Source organism: Pinus tabuliformis, chromosome 7 (genome assembly GCF_031772625.1).
Source record: "Pinus tabuliformis cultivar Carrire ecotype Pingquan chromosome 7, CPIR1, whole genome shotgun sequence".
NCBI classification, from domain to species: Eukaryota; Viridiplantae; Streptophyta; class Pinopsida; order Pinales; family Pinaceae; genus Pinus; species Pinus tabuliformis.
In genome coordinates, this window is record NC_142293.1 from 731,267,531 (window position 1) to 731,287,799 (window position 20,269).

Genomic DNA, 20,269 nt, shown 5'->3' on the forward strand with positions numbered 1-20,269 from the left:
TCTCTCTCTCTCTCTCCCTATCCCTTTGTCTCTTTCCCTCCTACCTCCCCCTCTCCCTCTCTGCCACTCCCCCTCTCTCCCCCTTCTCTCTCCCACACCTTCTCCCCCACCTTCTCTCTCTCTCTCTCCCCCCTCTCCTCCCCCTCCCTGTCTCTCCCCCTCCCTGTCTCTCCCACCCTTTGTCCCTCCTTCCCTCGACCACCCTTTGTCCCTCCCTCTCTCTCTCTCTCCTCTTGCCCCCCTCAATCCCCTTCCCTCTCCCCCTCCCTCCCCTCTCTCTCTTTCACCCTCCTTCTCCCCCCTCTCTCCCCCCTTCCCCCTCTCCACCCCAACTCTTCTTCTCTCTCTCTCTCTCTCTCTCTCTCTCTCTCTCCTTTCCCCTCTCCCTCCACCTCCCTATCCCCGTCTTTCCCCTACCCTATCCCTCTCTCTCTTTCCCTCCTAACTCCCCCTCTCCCTCTCTGCTCTCTCCCCCTTCTCTCGCCCACACCTTCTCCCCCACGTTCTCTCTCTCTCTCTCTCTCTCTCCCTCTCCTCCCCCTTTCTCCTTCGTCCCCCCACCTCTCTCTCTCCTCCCCTATCCCCCACCTCTCTCTCTCTCTCCCCCATCTCTCCCTCCCCCGCTCTGTCTCTCCCGTCCCCCCTCTCTCTCTCCCTCTCTCCCCTCTCTCTCTCCCTCTCTCTCTCCCCTCTCCCTCCCCTCTCCCCCTCTCCCATCTGCCCCCTCCCCTCTCTCGCTCCTCCTCCCCTCCTCTCCCTCCCTACCTACCTCTCTCTCCCACTTGTCCTCCCTCTCTCCCTCTCCCTTCCCTCCCTCCCCCACTTTCTTCTTTACCACTCCCTCGCCCTCCCCCTCTCTCCCACTCCCTCCTTCCCCCACTCTCTACTTTACCATTCCCTCTCACTATCTCTCTACCCCTATCCATCTTTCTCTCCCTTCGTCTCTCTTCCTATACCTCCACTCTCTCTCTCTACCTTTCTCCCTTTAAATTTTAAAAGCCCACAATACATATATTTTATATTGAAAACAATACAATGAAATGTCTTCACAATATTGTTTCTCCAAAAAAAGAATATCATTTAAATATGTAATAATAAATATTATTTAAAACTAAATTAAATCACATTACATTGAGCAAACAAATTATTAATTATGAGAGAAAAAGAACAAAAACAAGAAAAGGAAAAAAATAATTATATTAAAAATAATCAATAAATAATTTTACTCTATTTATTACATTTATTTATTGTAATCTTTCTTGTATTACAAAATACAACATAAATTCTTTAGCAACTAAAGTAAAGGCAAGTATAAAACATATCTAAATACAAAGTATATGAAAAATACCTCCAATAATTATCTTCCAAAGTTAAATGTTAACGACATAGTCCAACGTCTCAAGTGGAGCTCCTCAGCAATCGCTCAAACAAACAAAAGAAACTCAATAAATAAGGCTTTAAATGGGATGGCTTGACCTTGATTTATAAGTGATGTACAACCAACGGACGGAACCACCACGGTCGATGCTATCAGCACCGGTGCTTGGAAAACGTTGAACTACGCGCGGTAAAGGGAATTCGCTTCAGAACTGGAAATTCGCTAAGTTGAACAATTTTCTTGGCTACGAATGTACCCTTCTCCATTTCCTTCCTTCCCAACAACCTGACCATATTTTTCTGCTGCTTTTCCGGCATCCTCTTTTTTCTTTTCTCCAGCGGTACTCCCGATTTCGGTCCTCATATTCTTGCAACTCCACGATAAAGAAATAGTGCATACCTCTTTTAACACGCACCTAAATAAGAAAAAAAAAAAAAAAATCCTCAGAAAAAACAGCACATAGCTCTTTTAACCACCGCACAACATGCGGGAAGTACATCAACCAATCCGACATATCGTCTCATCGAAACAAAGACCCAAAACAAAACAGTTAAAAACAAAAAAAATACCATTATCTAAACAGTCAAAAGCAAAATCCCCAAAACCCACAAAAAAAAACTACAAGCAAAAAGACGATGGACATTGCTAAAGCATCACAGAGGAAAGAAAAAGCAGAAATGAAAAAGGAAAAATCAACCAGGTGCAATGCTAAATCAACCCACTACCCAAGATGCTCTGCCCTGTAGCTACACTCAGTTTATGTATTGCTTTGTACCGGCATTCTGCTCTGCTACACGCAAAAGGTATCACCGCTAAACAAAATTGAAGAACATAAGAAGACATGTACTTTCATCAATAGAGGTAATCGTTATATATACCATTAATGAACCGAGGGTGTTCACAGAAATAGAATATGACGGCCTCCTTTTCTGAAATTCCATCACGTGTTCTCTCGCTGGTTCTTCATGTGATCCTGCTCTGCATCGTGCAATTTACAGAAATTTCCATGAAATTATAAGTTCACCTTTTGGATCCCTTCGAAATGCCTTGAGCGTTCAGGGGATGGTGAGGATTCTATGTAGTCCCCTCACATTCAGTGGCACCCACGGTATGTATGGGTCTGCATTCTCCGTCTGGATGCCAAGTGGTTAAGCAGCAACTCCCACGCAGATGTGCACCAGCAAGCTTTTCTACCAGCTCTTTCGATCGTCTGTCCACAACGGCTATACCTTTTTCAATTCACATCATAGCCGTTTTATGCACCTGCCATCGATACCCTCCACGACCTTTTACTCGCATAAATTTGTGTTTTAAATGCTTTCTCCTGTGGTGCCCACACTGTTGACCTGGCTGATGGTCGTTTTCAAGTTCGGAGTGCCGTTGTCCCTTTATGTGGCACTGATTTCAAATTTGTTAAAGTCGGTTAACATTTATTTCATGTTTTCATCCAAATTAGAAATTTTAGTTTTATATATAGTAAAAAGTCATTAATCAAAATAAAAATAGAAATTTTCCAATTACAAATATGGTAAAATTTATTAACAATAGATTTAATGTTTAATTGTCAAATTTGTTAATCAATTTTTTGATATTAACAACTTAATTATACATTTGAGATTAACAATTTACAAGTTGGTTAGAGTTCATCTAACAAAGAAGAGTTCTCAACACTTCATTAACTTCATAACTTTGATTCCAACTATAACATTGCTAATTATCATACAATCATTTTACAACATAACAATGATTATAAAAAACTAAGTAAAGATGAAGATACTCCCATGAGGCATACCAATGGGAATTCTTAACATGTAGAGCAACCACATATTAAGACTGAAGGGAAATTCATTGATATCTGAGATTTTTCCACATATGTAATTGAATAATAATAGGAGAATTGAAGAGGCCTATTTGAAACTTGCCATGGTTTATACTTGTGCCAAAGGCTACCATAAAGTATTCAAGTACCTATTCGAAGGCAAGAGATTTTCCCACAACTGGTGCAAACACAAGAAGAGTTCATCTACAAATTGTTGATCAGATGCAATTCTATCATCCCCATGAAGTTTCATACCCCTAGTTTTTTTTTAGGGTGCCATAGCCTTAATACTTCAACTCAGTACTTCTTAAATTAGAAAAAAAGCACGGATAATGGTCCCCCTTGTATGACTCGACAAGGTGGAATGAATGTTGACGAGGGTGACCCATTTGTGAGGATCAAGAAGAAGCCATTGGAAATAATAGAGATAATCCAATTTATACATTTGTCAAAAAACCCAAAGGTGAAAATGATGTGATATATTTATTGCTAACTAAGTCTACCAACATCATTGGGCATCGCAAGCTTGATGACCATACCCAAATTTTGAAATATCTAGAGATTGAATCAATTCATGGGCCAAAATGATGCTATCAATGATTTTTCTACCTTCACCATAACTAGATTTCTCCTAGAAGATGAGCTTCAGGATTCTCTATCATGTCTTCTTTAGCAATGATTGTGAAGTAGGTGGCATTAAGGTTATGACTACTAAGGAGGTTATGCAAAACTCCTCGACCAATTCCCAAACATGTTACTTAATGATGGCCTAATATGATTGAAAGAAGTCTAAGGCAAATTTGTCTAGTCTAGGGGTTTTCCTTTCAACATTTCAAAGACTACTTGTTCTACATATAGAACTATGATCTCGAAGAGTTGGGCTTCGTTGTGCTTCTAGGTAATCAAAGTGGGAATGCTCTATGTAATTATTTCAATAAAGTCCTCTAAAAACTTCTTAGGTTTAGTGAGCAAATATTAGTAGTAATTTCACAATTGATTTTCAATGTTAACATCTCACTATAACTTCAAGCCCTAACTGTCTTTTAGGGTTGAAAATAAGTTATGATGTTGATGTTAAACCATGGATAAATTGAAGCATTGTGTGTTCTTCTCTCCTTCATTGACCCATCAAACTTTTAATTATTGCTGCCATAAGACTTTCTCTTATTTTTTACACTCCCCCAACTATATTTGATGTTAGGTTTTATGGCTAATAAGTTCCCTTGTTCTACCTTTGAGGATGATATTACACTAAACATGCTCCATTTTGCTCAATCAAATCCTTCTACAATTCAAAAATATATTTGAATTCATGTTTATTGCATTGTCACAGATAATCTGACGTAATTTAAATTTTGCTAGAAGTGATATGTTGTGGTACATTTTCTCATTGGAGCTTCTTTCCACTATTTAGCTAAATTCTACAAAACATATGGATTATTTAGCTAAAACCCTTCAAAATTAAATGGATCATTTTTTGGATTCGTGTCTAATCTAGTTTCAAACTTATTGGTAAATGATGCAAGCCCATGCTTACAAGAAACTTATTGGCCTTATGATCATTAAATATTCTGAAAAGGAAATTCATCTAGTCTAGAGCTTATGTGATGAAGGACCCCTCTTCTATTATCTTAGGTGTGAGTTTCATTGGATGTTTCCAATTCAACTAAAATTAGGCTTCAATTACTAACTTCGAAAAACCATAAATCTACTTCTGGTCATCTCATACCTATGATTTGAATAGAATGTGGAATCCACCCATGGTATCCATCCATGGTATCCACCTATGCTATTGTAACTCAAGAATCCAATGAGAATACTATAAATAAAAATCCTCACTTGGTAAAATGACAGATGGTTCCTTCACATTGTGGGGTAAATGATTTATCCATATAGTAAAGAATTATATCTTTTTCATATATTGTTAGGTATTGAGTGTGTGTATTTTATGTTCAAGGTTTTTCTAAGAATAGTTGCATGGCATATTTATATTCTTTCTCTCCTACTCTCTCTCATTATTTATTGTTCCTAGATCATAGCCCCTATGATCTAGATAAGTGGTATGAGAGCCAAGTTGATATAAAAAATGTATGTCTAGGCCATTGCCATGAGATTCTGGTTATTATTTAGATGGAATATTAAATTTTCTCCTTGGCGAGGGTTAGGCCTTTTATTTCCTCAAATCACTCACCATATGGATTTCTTGAAATAACTAGCAAAGTCCAAAGGGATCGTGACCAGTGAATCCCTCAAAAAATCATCAGTAAGGGGAAAAGGATCAAACCCTATGGTTGTGGTGGCCATTAAAAGGGTTGTAGGAAGCTCTAAGATGGAGTAACATAATGATGACATGCCCCAAACCAGAGATGTGGTGGGTGAATTCTAGATTGGAAATGATGTTAGTCTCTATGTGCCCTTCGATAATGGAAAGAACGGGTTGCATAAGTTTTTTTGTAAGAACAAAACCCCAGTCCAGGTTCGAGTCTGGTGGAGCCATGGCCTCATGGCCAAGCTACAAGCCTGGATATTTCCTAATGATGGTTCTCCCATGAAGCAATGGTACATGCTCAAATACCTCAATAAACCTCATTGTGTCTTTTCCTTTATTTATTCCACCCTAAAATACTACCTCAACCTCCAAGAATCGAGAGATTATAGCCATGCAAAAATTAAGGAAAAATACATGCCATATGCTTGGGAGGGGAAGATGCACAAATAATCTAGGAGTTTCTTATATTTTCACATCATTCCCCACACCCCAAACTGCAAGGTTGAACATTATAATGATGTGGAGGATACCATGGACAGGGCCTACACTTGGCTCAATACATGTCAAGCCTCTAGAGTGCTCATGGTTCTCCTCAACATTTAAACTGGCCCTTTTCTTACCAAGATACCTGGAAAAAGGGTGAGCACTATACTAAGCACAGGGTCCCTCTCTGATCTCTCAAGAATATAAAATCCAAGGATTTATAGCTTTGAAGGTTACAATGACATCAACATGAGTGATGTCATAGTCTCCATGAATGTCATAGGAAATGGTGTGAATGGATTCATTATATTTCATCTCATACCATCCATGATTTTAGCCACCACTCACATGTCTCAAGAAGTTCAAAAATTTTCATAGAAATGCATGCTCACAAAAGAAAAAATGATGGCCATAGTGCATGGCGAGTTTGTGCTCCATAATAGTGGTAACGAAAGGTATGGATTTCATGTGGTAGGATTCCAAAAAATGATCCAAGCCTTTGGTTCATGTATATATTCTCCCAATGATGCATTTCCCACTACCTATGCATGAGATCCTAGAGTGAAGAGCCTCTTCTTTCTTAAGACTGTAGCCAGTACATGTTGAATATTTCAGATGAACTTTCAAATCACATCCAAAATGAGTGGAATATTTCGGATCTCTATGCACAACACTAAGAATTCCATTGAATATTTTCGATGTTTCCAAATCCCTCACTTATGTTAGATTTCAGAGGTTTTCCATTGCCAAATCCTTTTCCAATGGAATAGTTATGATATTGGCCCTTCTCAAAGGAAGATTTTTTTTTGTAGCCCATTCCAATGGAAGATTATCATTCTTGACCCCATCCAACAAAAGGATTTTGTCACTCGAACTAGTTGGGTGAAAACTTTTGACGTCATACACAACAAGACGAAGACATTTGACATTATAATCTTCTAGGGGAAACTTCCATCATAGACCCATGTCAGTGGAGATTTTCCCATCTAGGGCTTATCCATACACTATTTGTATCAGAGTTGGCCCACAAGTGTCATGGGGTATCAAAATCTCTGGACCTTCATTTATCACAGTTGTGGGTCACCTACAAACCCATGTTTATGGATCAGCTACAAAACACCATTGCCATTGATGTTCATTTTCTAGGCTAGACACTATCAATATCAAAGTTATACCATAAGCATTATTGGATACTATCCCTTGACCTTTTCTCACCATGATTATGGATCAACTACGTAAAACCATTCTATTCATTGGCTCATATTAAACAAAAGCTTCTCATGAGGGAACTTGACACAATGGGAACCATTTATTCCTAAGGGAAAAATCTTGATCCAAATGTAAAGTAGTATCCACACATGGTATTTACCCATGGTATTGTAACTCAAGAAGGCACCTAGAATACCATAAATGATGGGCATCACCTTGTAAAAGGAAAAATGTTTTATTCAAAATGTAGGATAAATTATTTCTCCATTTAATAAAGAATTATTTTCTTTCCATATATTATTATGTATTCACTGTGTGTATTTTCTATTTTCTTATAAGAATTGTTTCAGAGCATATTTGTATGCTCTCTCTCCTCCTCTCTGTAAGAATTTATGGTTTCTAAATCTTAGACCCCGAGGTCCATATCAACCTCCCCTATTTTCATCCAAGGACTCAACCATAAATATTGTCCCACAAATGGGTAACCATGTCCTATAATATAAGGGATGGGTTGAATATTGTGAAAAAATAAAAACATATATTCCTAGCTAGATTGGGTCCATAAACAATGGAAATGAATCCCATTTATGTCAAACATATTAGTTGATACTTTATTGTGACAATTCTTTGAGTGGAAAAGATGTTTGAAAGCATAATCTCATGGGGGATGTATAATAAAGTAATTCCCCTTGATGCCTCGTGTACATCGAATTTCATTTAGTTATAGTTTCTTGAACAAGTAGTATCAATTTTAGAGAGCATATCAGTTGAGCACTTTGTTTCTTATAGAATAGCCATAGTTGGTTTTTCTTTCAGAATTTTATTTTTAATATATATTTGTTTTTTCATCCATTTGCCTGATAATTTATGATAATATATTCTTTGGGTATTTGAGGGGGTGGGTGGAACATGTTCATCATCAATGCCCTTATTCTTAAGTTGACTAGCATTTCTCTCAACACTTGTAGAAGTTTCTTAGTTCTTCTTTATACACCCTTTTATTCTATTTTCCTATTTTGATAATTATTTTAGGGTTTTAGTTTCAACTGCTAAAGAGATAGACTAGTGATGCTTACATTATATTTTTTATTCCTAAAATTATCCTTTTTTTATCAAGGCTTTTGTCACAATTTGAATTTATTGATTCAATATTGAGTCCATCTCTTTTCCATCCCATTCTACTACTAAATACTACAAATCAAGCTTGCTAAGCTCCATATCTTCGCCTTCCTCTAAGTTTGTTAGGTCTCTAATGTCTTAATCCATTTATGTGTCTTTGTTGTCTCCACTATTATTATTTCTTCACTTCATTCATTATATCATTCTTTCCCGTGTTTCTTATAACTAGTGGGATTACTCAGGATTATTGGTAACCTTGTTTAAGGTTTCCACCATGTTCTTGGATAACATTTCATACCAATTACATGATATTTTCAAATGAAATCAAAATCCAAGGAGGGTTTTCTATTGGATTTTTTCTTTCTTAACACATTTTCAAAACTCCTAGTTTCTTTCTCCATTTATGGTTTAGGGACAGAGGAAGATTTATTAAGAGAAAATACCTAAATAGGTTCCCTTGCTAATGATATTTGTGTCGATGTCGCTTGTTGTGATGACAGTCCTCGTACCAACATCCATTCAACTGAGCCTGAATTAAGAACATGTATTGGTACTAGAAATACTTTCTCACTGTCCCATGTCTTGAAACGTGTATTAGTTTTTTGGAAAATACAAGGATGCAAGTTTGGGTTTTGTCTAAGGAATACATTATTTTAACTATGAATTTTCTTTCTAGACTCCTAGGATAAAATTTAAGTTGTTCAATATTTTATAAAAACTAAAAATAGACTAAGAAAATATATCTAAAATTGCAACAACAACAAAAAAGAGCAAGGCGGAGCAATAAGAAAAAAACAATGAAAATTGTTTCTGTACTTCAAACCATACAAAGTAAAGTGTGAATTTTATTTTGAGGAGAAAAGTGTATACTAAACACACAAAACCAATAACCAAAATAAGATAAATTATCTCACTCCCCATATGATTAACAAAGAGAGGTAAACACAGGAGTAATTCACTATAAAATGTATTTTCAAATATTTAAAACCTTTAGTATTAAAGTAGCTTTAAAATATTTAAAATGTATTTAAATTATCAATATTAAAAAAAATAACACATTTTGAGTAGATTTTTACATACTAGCACAATTATATAAATTAAATGGCTAGTAAATGTTAATAATTATCATTCCATAATAAAGATCAAAACATTTACTTCATCATACACCATACGTTGCTAAAATTTCAAATTTTATGAAATTAACATTACTATTATTATCATTATTATTATAAGCTAAACATATATTCATTTCAGAAAGAATGGAAAAAGATTTTTATCCATGAAGATTTAGATCCAATTTATTATGGAGTTTCTTAATCTATAAATAGGGTATTTTACAATACCATGGGCTAGAGCCATTTATTTTCAATATCACATGCCGAAAAAACCGTAACTCATTTCATATGAAACTTGCTCATATGATATTTTGTTAACTAGCAATTTCACCATATGTTGCAAAGAAACATCATAAGGCGGGAGAATAGAACTTTATTTTAGTTTATTTTACAATGGTAAAATTAACAAAGATTTCTTGCATAGAAAAAGGAGAAAGATGGAATGGGAGGGAGTCAAAGGCTTGTTACATTGATATGTGTATTATTATGGAATTGGATGGAACACACATGATTAAATAGTGGGATACATCAAATCATTGTCTTCCTTTTGAATCCCCAGCATTGAACAATGAAGTCATCTGATTGTTAACTATTATCCTGCAACTCCTTCCACGGATGTGTTCTTAAACCGAAGTGCCAACTATTCCAGCAAGAGGAAGAAGTAAATGCTAACTATTTCGGCCATTGTATGGTTGTCCCAAAGCGCAAGGACATGGTCAAGCTTGGCCAAGCAGTTGAGAAAATCCATGCCGAGAAGTATAATGGAGCTGGAGTTATTGCATGCCCAAAGGCTTCACCATCCATTCCCCGGATGGAACTAATTTAACTTCTGCTTCTGATACCTATCAACACTCACCAACGTTAATTTAGGTGGATGTGTTAGTTGTAATTACAATAAGAATATAATAAATATAGCATATCCTAAACATTCCTTCACACCAATTCTTATGTTGATGTACATTTAGTGTTTATTAAGGGATTGTAAAAAGCTTGAGTGAAAACTTGATAGATAGATCGAACTTTGTAAGCATAGGTATGGAAGAATACATGTGACCTTTTTTGTGTTTACTTCTTCACAAATTCATTCCATCATAGTGTTGAGAGATATTTGAAATGCAATTATCACATCCAGTGTCATGTTTATTGTTTCTCGTTTATGGAAATAGCAATATTGTAGATGTAATGTTTTTTTTGTTTTCTATTGTTAGAAAATTATATATTACACAGCAATTGAACACATAAAATATATTGTAGAAAGACAAACACAGAAAATGCACAAAACAAGAGAGACACAAATATACGTGGTTCACCCAATTTGGGCTATGTCCATGGAGAAACAGCCATTCCTTCATTTTATATTATCCAAAAAAGTGAAGAGATACAACCTACAACAAATTCACTGTAATTCCCTTTTCGCTCTCACACAATCTCCTCTCTCTTTCTCACTTAGAATATAGAGCTACATAGATGCAATAAAATTCCCTCATATATAGTGAGGGGTTTCCTTCTTGGTGAAAAACCCTAAATTAAACATAACTTCTACTGTCAGATCTCCACCTAATGAATGACCCAGATTGACTACGAAATTAAAACATTTTACAAGGAAATTTCACATCTATTTTAGCTTGGGGGTCACTACCCCCGATCCCCCGCTAGGGGGGGATCCAAATAATCATCGTTGCCCCCCTGGACCCCTCTGGCAGCGTACATTTTACGGGCAGCGTTGCCACCACATTACGAACTGGGGTCTAATGCAGCGATACCTCTGAATAAAGGAGATAATTAGGCTCCACACCCAACATCTATTTGTATGTTTTGGTTTGAGATTCAAATTAACTTTTTTGAAATAGTGTATGAAAATAATTATTCTATCATTCTCTAAAACTTGGTTCAAAAATAATCTATATGTAAATGCCATATTCAGAACTGTGGGTGTAACAATTTTTATTGAAACAAATAATGTCACATCATTTTGAATATCATTCACTTTGGGCATTGTCTATATTTCTAGAATATGTTAAAAACAGTCGAGAAATTTTTCCTTTATTTCAACTCGTTTATAAAGTAGGCTAAGAACATATTTTGATCCGTGCAATAAGTTTAGAAAATTGATATAGTTATGAAAGAAACATCCATTACAATGAATATCACTATTTATGCATCCCAATTAAATACACAGAGATTGTCTAAGCAGTTGTAATAACATTTTCAAATAAAGTAAACAAAAAAATACAGTCAACAGTTCCCTTCACAACATTTATTGCTAGATTTTTTTCACAATTCCTAGTAATAACACTTAAGATTCTAGATATAGGAATGCTAAACAGGAAAATCCAATGGTATACTTTTATATTGACACACATTTCTCTACTAATATTTTTATTCCAGGACTTTAGGAGGCCAAACATATATATAGTTTGTTTCCATTCTGAGTTTCTGCATCAAAACTGAGTCATTTTAGGCAGTATTTTTTTGTCCTGTGATTATATCATCAACCTTTTACAACAAAAAACCGTTTTGATTAAAATACAAGCTGATGATGAACAATTCCCCACTCTGATAGGAGAGGAATATGGTGCTCCGTATTGAAGCACCATAGGGTCTAGGGCAGCAAGTGGTCTGACATTTTATTGTCGCCATCTTTTCTTTTGCCATTTTCTTGTAGTGAGGAGCTCACTGTCATGGCTTGTGGACTGGCTCCCTATCCATTCTACAACCGTTACCTACATCCCCGATTTTGTCTACAACTGTTGGAATGGAGTTAGACGTTCTCGATTATTCCGTCGACCCAAATCCCTATGAGATTATTTGGGTAATCCCTCATACTGTGTTAGGTCTTGGTCCTCATTTCACACCGTTTCGCCCAAGGATAGCCCTACTGTCTGTCATTGAGCTTTCTTGACCATCCGTTCCCTACTTGTCGGCTTCTACTCCCACCATTGCATCTCCTGGGATTGACTTCTCTCCACTCTCTCTTGCTACACTCAGCCTTCTTACTGCTTGCATTGCACCCTTCCCTACCTTTGATTCCATTTCGCCTGAGGCATCCCTTCACCCCACATAATTTTGGCATTCCCATTCCTTTAGGTTTGTCACAATCAGGGATATCCTCTATCCATCACTCCACAGTAGACAACAACCCTATCCATACCTCTTTTCAGGGGAATTTTCCTATTCCCTCTAGCAGCTTCAATATTCCAGTAGTTAACCCTCGGAACTCCTCCCCTTCGCCACATCTGGACTCACAAGGAAATCGAGACCCCTTCCTAGACCATTCAACAACTCTACAGACTAGTAATGCCAGGAAGAGTAAGTGTGTCAAGGCCTTCACAAAGGAAATCAATCTTAGATTTGGGAAGGTATCAGTATGGAAAAGTGGTGGATACCATAAATAGGGTTTTGGTAGGCTGTGTGAGGCGAATAGCATATTTAGCTGAGTGGCTTCGCTTCTATACCTTCGATATATGGGGCACTTTGCTCAAGGAAATTACGTCGATCACCATTCTAAGTCGACGATGGTTTGCCCTTAGTTTTCATTGAGAAGAATACAGAGATTGGATACTCTCTCGCTACTGGCATATCGAACTAGACCCTGTGCTTCTAAAACGATGGAGCTCCCTCTTCGATCGAGAATGGGAAAAGTTGGGTGCTGGTCCAATTTGGGTTTGTCTTCCAGGGCTACCTCTACACTTTTGGTTAGAAGACATCTTTATTTGCATCAGAAATGCACTGGGTACCTATTTGGATCATGATAAGTCATATAAAACTTCTAAAAAAAAAATCTATGGCCCACATACTGGTTCACCTGGACACTAAAGAAGGATTGGAGGAAATAATTACTCTGCACTAGAAGAATTTCACTCACAAACAAACCCTAGACTATGAGGGAGTCCCCTTCAGGTTTAGAATGTGTCACAAGGTAGGGCATCTGTATAAGGAGTCCATGCTCGTGTCGTGGGTGACTTCTTCATCGACAAAAGGCACTAAGAATACATAATATGAAGATCATCTGGTGGAAGAACAATCTCCTCACGCTACCAGCCTGATGGCTATGGATGGGGATACTTCTCTGCCAACTTTTTTTGCCTCTCTACAGCCTACATCCCTATGCATGGTGAGATCTCGGACTACTCCGGTGACTTCTCTCTCCATGGGTACTCTTCCTTTTCTCTATTCTTTTGTTTCTTTTATATGCTTTGAACAACAATTAAATGTTGCATATGCATCCGTTCCCAGCTTTTCCACATTCCTTCTAACATGCCCGCTCGATCATCCTTCTACTATCTTCACCACTACCCCACCCTATGTTACTAGAGCTGACTCTATCACTTCACCTAAGCCCTCCACCACTTCTCAAATTTCACATCCATATAACCTCTGACCCTGGGGTATCCATCCCTCTTGGACCATCTGGATTAGGTCTATATTCCCCCTATTGATACCAAACCCACTCGAGGTCACCCTTCTAGGATTTCGAGAGCTATCCTTCTTGCCGAGGTAGATGTGGCCCTAGGAAGATAGACCACAATTGATAGGTTCTTAGAAAAAATAACACCCTTAATCAAGATGATCCATGAAGTGGTTGTCCTTCAACTACAAAGGGTTGGCTAGCCCTGCTAAAAAACTAGCCCTCAAGAGGCTCCTGGATATAGAGCCATCTGACATAATTTTTTTACAAGAAACCCTTGGGAAGGTAGAGTATGTTTCCTAGATTCTTCACTCTATGATGAATGGCTAGTGCTTTCATACCCTAGATGTCAATGGATGATCTGGGGGTATTGCACTCGTCATTAATACTCGATCCATCAACCCTATTTCTGTATGGGGGGGGACCTAGATTCCTAGGAATGGATATCTTTTCCACAGAGATGGGTAGGAACTTTCGTATCATCAATGTCTATCCATCATATCATAGTATGGTGGAGCTCTGGAATCACCTCTTGCAACTATCGCTGATGAATTCTAATAACCTAATTTTGGGTGGACACCTCAATTTCACTATTCGTCATGAGGAATCCTGGGAATATCATACACAACTGGATCCCCTATTAGATTATATGGAACATCTCCTGCAACAACATCATCTGATTGACATCCCCATGAACAAAAATAAACCGACATGGCATAATAGGAGAATTGGTGATGCTACTCTAGGTAGCAGATTGGATCGCTTTCTCATCAAAGAGGACTTGCTTGGAATCCTCTCCAAGTTTTGTTAATGAATTGGCTATGGGGGTATCTTAGATCACTCACCCATCTTTCTAGAACTAGATGGTAGATCACTAAAGCCCAGAGCACCCTTCAAGTTCAACTCGACCTGGTTATAGGACCCTGAATATCACAAATTGGTCACCGATTTTTGGAGAGACCACCCTCCTTTGTAAGGGCGGAACCTAGCTGAAGGAATTTTTAGAGCAACCATGTATTTAGACTAAAGGGAATCAAAGTGGGATTGTTCTATGTAATTCTTTCAATAAGTCATCTAAATACTTCTTAGATTCAGTGATAAAATATTAGTAGTAATTTGTCAATTCCATTTCATTGTTAACATCTCACTATAACTTCAAGCCCTAACTGTCTTTTAGGGTTGAAAATAAGTTAATATGTTGATGTTAAACCATGGATAAATCGAAGAATTGTCTGTTCTTATATCCTTCATTTACCCATCAAAATTTTAATTATTGCTACCATAAGAGCTCCTCTTATCTGTTATACTCCCCCAACTATATTTGATTTTGGGTTTTGTGGCTGATAAGTTTCCTTGTTCTACCTTTGAGGATGATATTATACTAAACATGCTCCATTTTTCTCAATCAAATCCTTCTACAATTCAAAAATATCTTTGAATTCATCTCTATTGCATTGTCATAGATAATATGACATAACTTAAATTTTGCTAGAAGTGATATGTTGTGGTACCTTTTCTCCTTAGAACTTCTTTCCTCTATTTAGCTAAATTCTGCTAAATGTATGGATTATTTAGCTAAAACGCTTCTAAATTAAATGGATCATTTTTTGGATTCTTGTCTAATCTAGTTTCAAACTTATTGGTCAACAATTCAAGCCCATGATTACAGGAAACTTATTGGTCCTATGATCATTAAATATTTTGAAAAATGAAATTCATCTAGTCTACAGCTTACATGATGAAGGAACCCTCTTCTATTTTCCGAGGTGTGAGTTCCATTGGATGTTTCCAATTCAACTAAAATTAGCCTTCAATTACTGACTTTGAAAAACCACAAATCTATATCTAGTCATCTCATACCTATGACTTGAATTGAAAGTGGAATCCACCCATGGTATCCATCCAGGGTATCCTCCTGGGCTATTGAAACTCAAGAAGCCACCAAGAATACTGTAAATAACATGCATCACTTGGTAAAATGGTAGATGGTTCCTGCAAATTGTAGGGTAAATGATTTATCCATACTATAAAGAATTTTATGTTTTTCATATATTGTTAGGTATTAAGTGTGTGTATTTTCCGTTCAATGTTTTTCAAAGAATAGTTGCATGCCATATTTATATTCTTTCCCTCCTACTCTCTCTTAGTATTTATTGTTCCTAGATCATATTCCCTATGATCTAGATAAGTGGTATGAGAGCCAAGTTGATTTAACAAATGTATGTCTAGGCCATTTCATTGAGATTCAAGTTATTATTTAGATGGAAGATTAAATTTTCTCCTTGGTGAGGGTTAAGCCTTTTATTTCCTCAAATCATTTACCATATTGATTTGGTGAAATCACTAGCAAGTTCCAAAGGGATTGTGACTAGTAAATCCTTCAAGAAATCATTAGTAAGAAGAAAAGGATCAAACCCTATGGTTGTGGCAGCCATTAAAAGGGTTGTAGGAAGCTTCAAGGTGAATTATCATAATGATGACTTCCCTCAAAACAGAGATGTGGTGGAGGAATTATAGATTTGAAATGAAATTAGTGTTTATGTGCCCTTCGATAATGGGAAGAACGTGTTGCATAAGTGTTTTTGCAAGAAAAAAAAACTAGTCCAGGTTCGAGCCTTGTGGAGGCATGGCCTCATGGCCAAGCTGCAAACCTGCATCTTTCCCAATGATGGTTCTCACAAGAAGCAATGGTACATTCTCAAATACCTCAATAATCCTCATTATGTTTTTGTCTTTGTTGATTCCACCCTGGAATACTACCTCACCCTCCAAGAATAGAGAGATTCTAGCCATGCATAAATTAAGGATGAATACATGGCATACACTTGGGAGGAGAATATGTATAAATAATCTGGTAGTTTCTTATGTTTTCTCATCACTCCCTACACCCCAGACTGCAAGGTTGAACATTATAATGATGTATAGGATACCATGGACATGGCCTACACTTGGCTCACTACTTGTCAAGCCTCTAGAGTGCTCATGGTTCTCCTCAGCATTCAAATTGATCCTTTGCTTGCCAAGATACCTGGAAAAAGTGTGACCACTATGCTAAGCACAGGGTCCCTCTCTGACCTCTCAAGAATAGAAAATATAAGGCTTTATAGCTTTGAAGGTTATAATGACATCCACATGAGTGACGACATAGTCTCCATGAATGTCATAGGAAATCATGTGAATGACTTCATTATATTTTATCTCATACCATCCATGCTTTTAGCCACCACTCACATGTTTCAAGAAGTTTAAAAGATTTCATAGAAATGAATGTTAACAAAGGAAAAAATGATGGCCATAGTGCATGGTGAGTTTGTCATCCATAATAGGGGTAACGAAGGGTATGGATGTCACGTGGTAGTATTACAAAACATGATCCAAGCCTTTGGTTCATGTTTATATTCTCCCAATGATGCCTTGCTCACTACTTATGCATGAGATCATAGAGTGAAGAGCCTCTTCTTTCTTCAGACTATAATGAGTACGTGTTGAATATTTCAGATCAACTTTTAAATCACATCCAAAATGAGTGGAAGATTTCGGATCTCCGCCCACAACACTAAGAATTCCATTGGAATATTTTCGATGTTTCCAAATCATGCACCTATGTAATATTATAGAGGTTTTCCATTGCCAAATCCCTTTCCAGTCGAATACTTGTGATATTGGCCCTTCTCAATGGAATATTTTTTTCATAGCCCATTGCAATGGAAGATTATCATTCTTGACCCCACCCCACCAACAAAAGAATTTTGTCACTCACACTAGTTGGGTCAAAAATTTTGATGTCATACACAACAAGACGAAGACATTTGACATTATAACCTTCTAGGGGAAACTTCCATCATAGACCCATGTCAATGAAAATTTTCCCATCTAGGGCTTGTCCATACACTATTGGTATCGGAGTTGGCCCACAAGTGTCATGGGGTATCAATATCTCTGGACCTTCATTTATCACAGTTGTGGGTCACCTACAAACCCATGTTTATGGATCAACCACAAAACACCCTTTCCATTTGATGTTCATTTTCTAGGCCAAACACTATCAATATCAAAGTTGGACCATAAGCATTATAGGATACTATATCCTTTGACCTTTTCTCACAATGATTATGGGTTAACCACACAAAACCCTCCTATTCATTGGCTGAATTCAACAAAATCTTCTCATGTAGGAACTTGACACAATGGGAACCATTTCCTCCTAAGGGAAAAATCTTGATCCGAAATGGAAAGTAGTATCCACACATGGTATTTACCCATGGTATTGTAACTCAAGAAGGAACCTAGAATACCATAAATGATGGGCCTCACCCTGTAAAAGGACAAATGTGACCTCCAAATTGTGGGATAAATGATTTCTCCATTTAATAAAGAATTATTTTATTTTCATATATTGTTAGGTATTCACTGTGTGTATTTTCTATTTAAAGTTTTTATAAGAATTGTTTCAGAGCATATTTGTATGATCTCTCTCCTTCTCTCTGTCAACATTTATGGTTCCTAAATCTTAGACCACGAGATCCGTATTAACCTCCCCTATTTTCATCTAAGGATTCAATCATAAATATTGTCCCACAAATGGGTAACCATATCCTACAATATAAGGGATGAGTTGAATATTGTGAAGAAAGAGAAACATATATTCCTTATTAGATTGGGTCAATAGACAATGGAAATGAGGCCCATTTATGCCAAGCATATTAGTTGATACTTTATTGTGGCAATCCTTTGAGCGGAAAAGATGTTTGAAAGCATAATATCATGGGGGATGTATAGTAAAGTAATTCCCCTTGATGCCTCATGTACATCTAATGTCATTGAGTTATAGTGTCTTGAACAAGTAGTATAAATTTTAGAGAACATATGAGTTGAGCACTTTGTTTCCTATAGAATAATCATAGTTGGCTTTTCTTTCAGAATTTTATTTTTAAATATATATTTGTTTTTTTCATTAATTCATCTGATAATTTATGATAATATCTTCCTTGGATATTTGAGGGGGTGGGGTGGAACATGTTCGTCATCAATGCCATTATTCTTAAATTGACTAGCATTTCTCTAAACTCTTGTAGAAGTTTCTTACTTCTTCTTTCTTCAATCTTTTATTCTATTTTCCTATTTTTATCATTAGTTTAGGGTTTTAGTTTTAATTGCTAAAGAAATTGACTACTGATGCTTACATGGTATTTTTTATTGCTAAAATTATCCTTTTTTATTAAGGCTTTTATCAAAAGTTGAATTTATTGATTCAATATTGAGTGAGTCTCCTTTCCATCCCATTCTACTACTAAATACTGGACATCAAGCTTTCCAATCTCCATATCTTCTCCTTCCTCTAAGTTTGTTAGGTCTCTAACTTATTAATCCATTTATGTGTCTTTGTAGTCTCCACTATTATTGTTTCTTCACTTAATTATATATCATTCTTTCCCATGTTTCTTATCATGTTTCTTATAACTGGTGGGATTACTCCATAGGATTATTTTTAACCTTGTTTAAGGTTTCCACCATGTTCTTGGATAACATTTCATACCAATTACATGATCTTTTCCAATGAAATCAACATCCAAGGAGGGTTTTCTACCTGATTTTTTCTTTCTTACCACATTTCCAAAACTCCTAGGTTCTTTCTCCATTTATGGTTTAGGGACAGAGGAAGCTTGATTAAGAGAAACTCCCTAAATAGGTTCCTGTGCTAATGATATTTGTGTTGATGCCGCTTGTTGTGATGAAACTGCTCCTAGCAACATCCATTTGAATGAGCCCATCAATACTTGCTCATTGTCCCATGTCTTGAAAAGTGTATTAGTTGCTTGGAAAATACAAGGATGCAAGTTTGGAGAATATTTTATTCTAAGCAATACATTTTTTTAACTATGAATTTTCTTTCTGGTCTCCTAGGACAAACTTTTAGTTGTTCAATATTGTATAAAAGCTAAAAAAAGATTAAGAAAATATATCTGAAATTACAACAAAATAAAAAAAGGGCAAGGCAAAGAAAGAAGCAAAAAACAATCAAAATTGTTTCTACACTTCAAACCATACAAAGTAAAGTGTGCATGTTATTTTGAGAAGAAAACTCTATAAGTAAACACACAAATCCAATAACCAAAATAAGATAAATTATCTCTCCCCATATGATTAACAAAAAGAGGTAAACACACGAGTAATCCACTATAAAATGTATTTTCAAATATTTAAAACCTTTATTATTAAATTAGCTTTAAAATATTTAAAATGTATTTAAATTATCAATATTAAAAAAAATAACACATTTTGAATAGAAATTTACATACTAGCACAATTATATAAATTAAATGGCTAGTAAATGTTAATAATTATCAATCCATAATAAAGGTCAAAACATTTACTTCATAATACATCTCACATTGCTAGAATTTGAAATTTTATGAAATTATTATTATTATTATAAGCTAAACATATATTCATTAAAGAATGGAAGAAG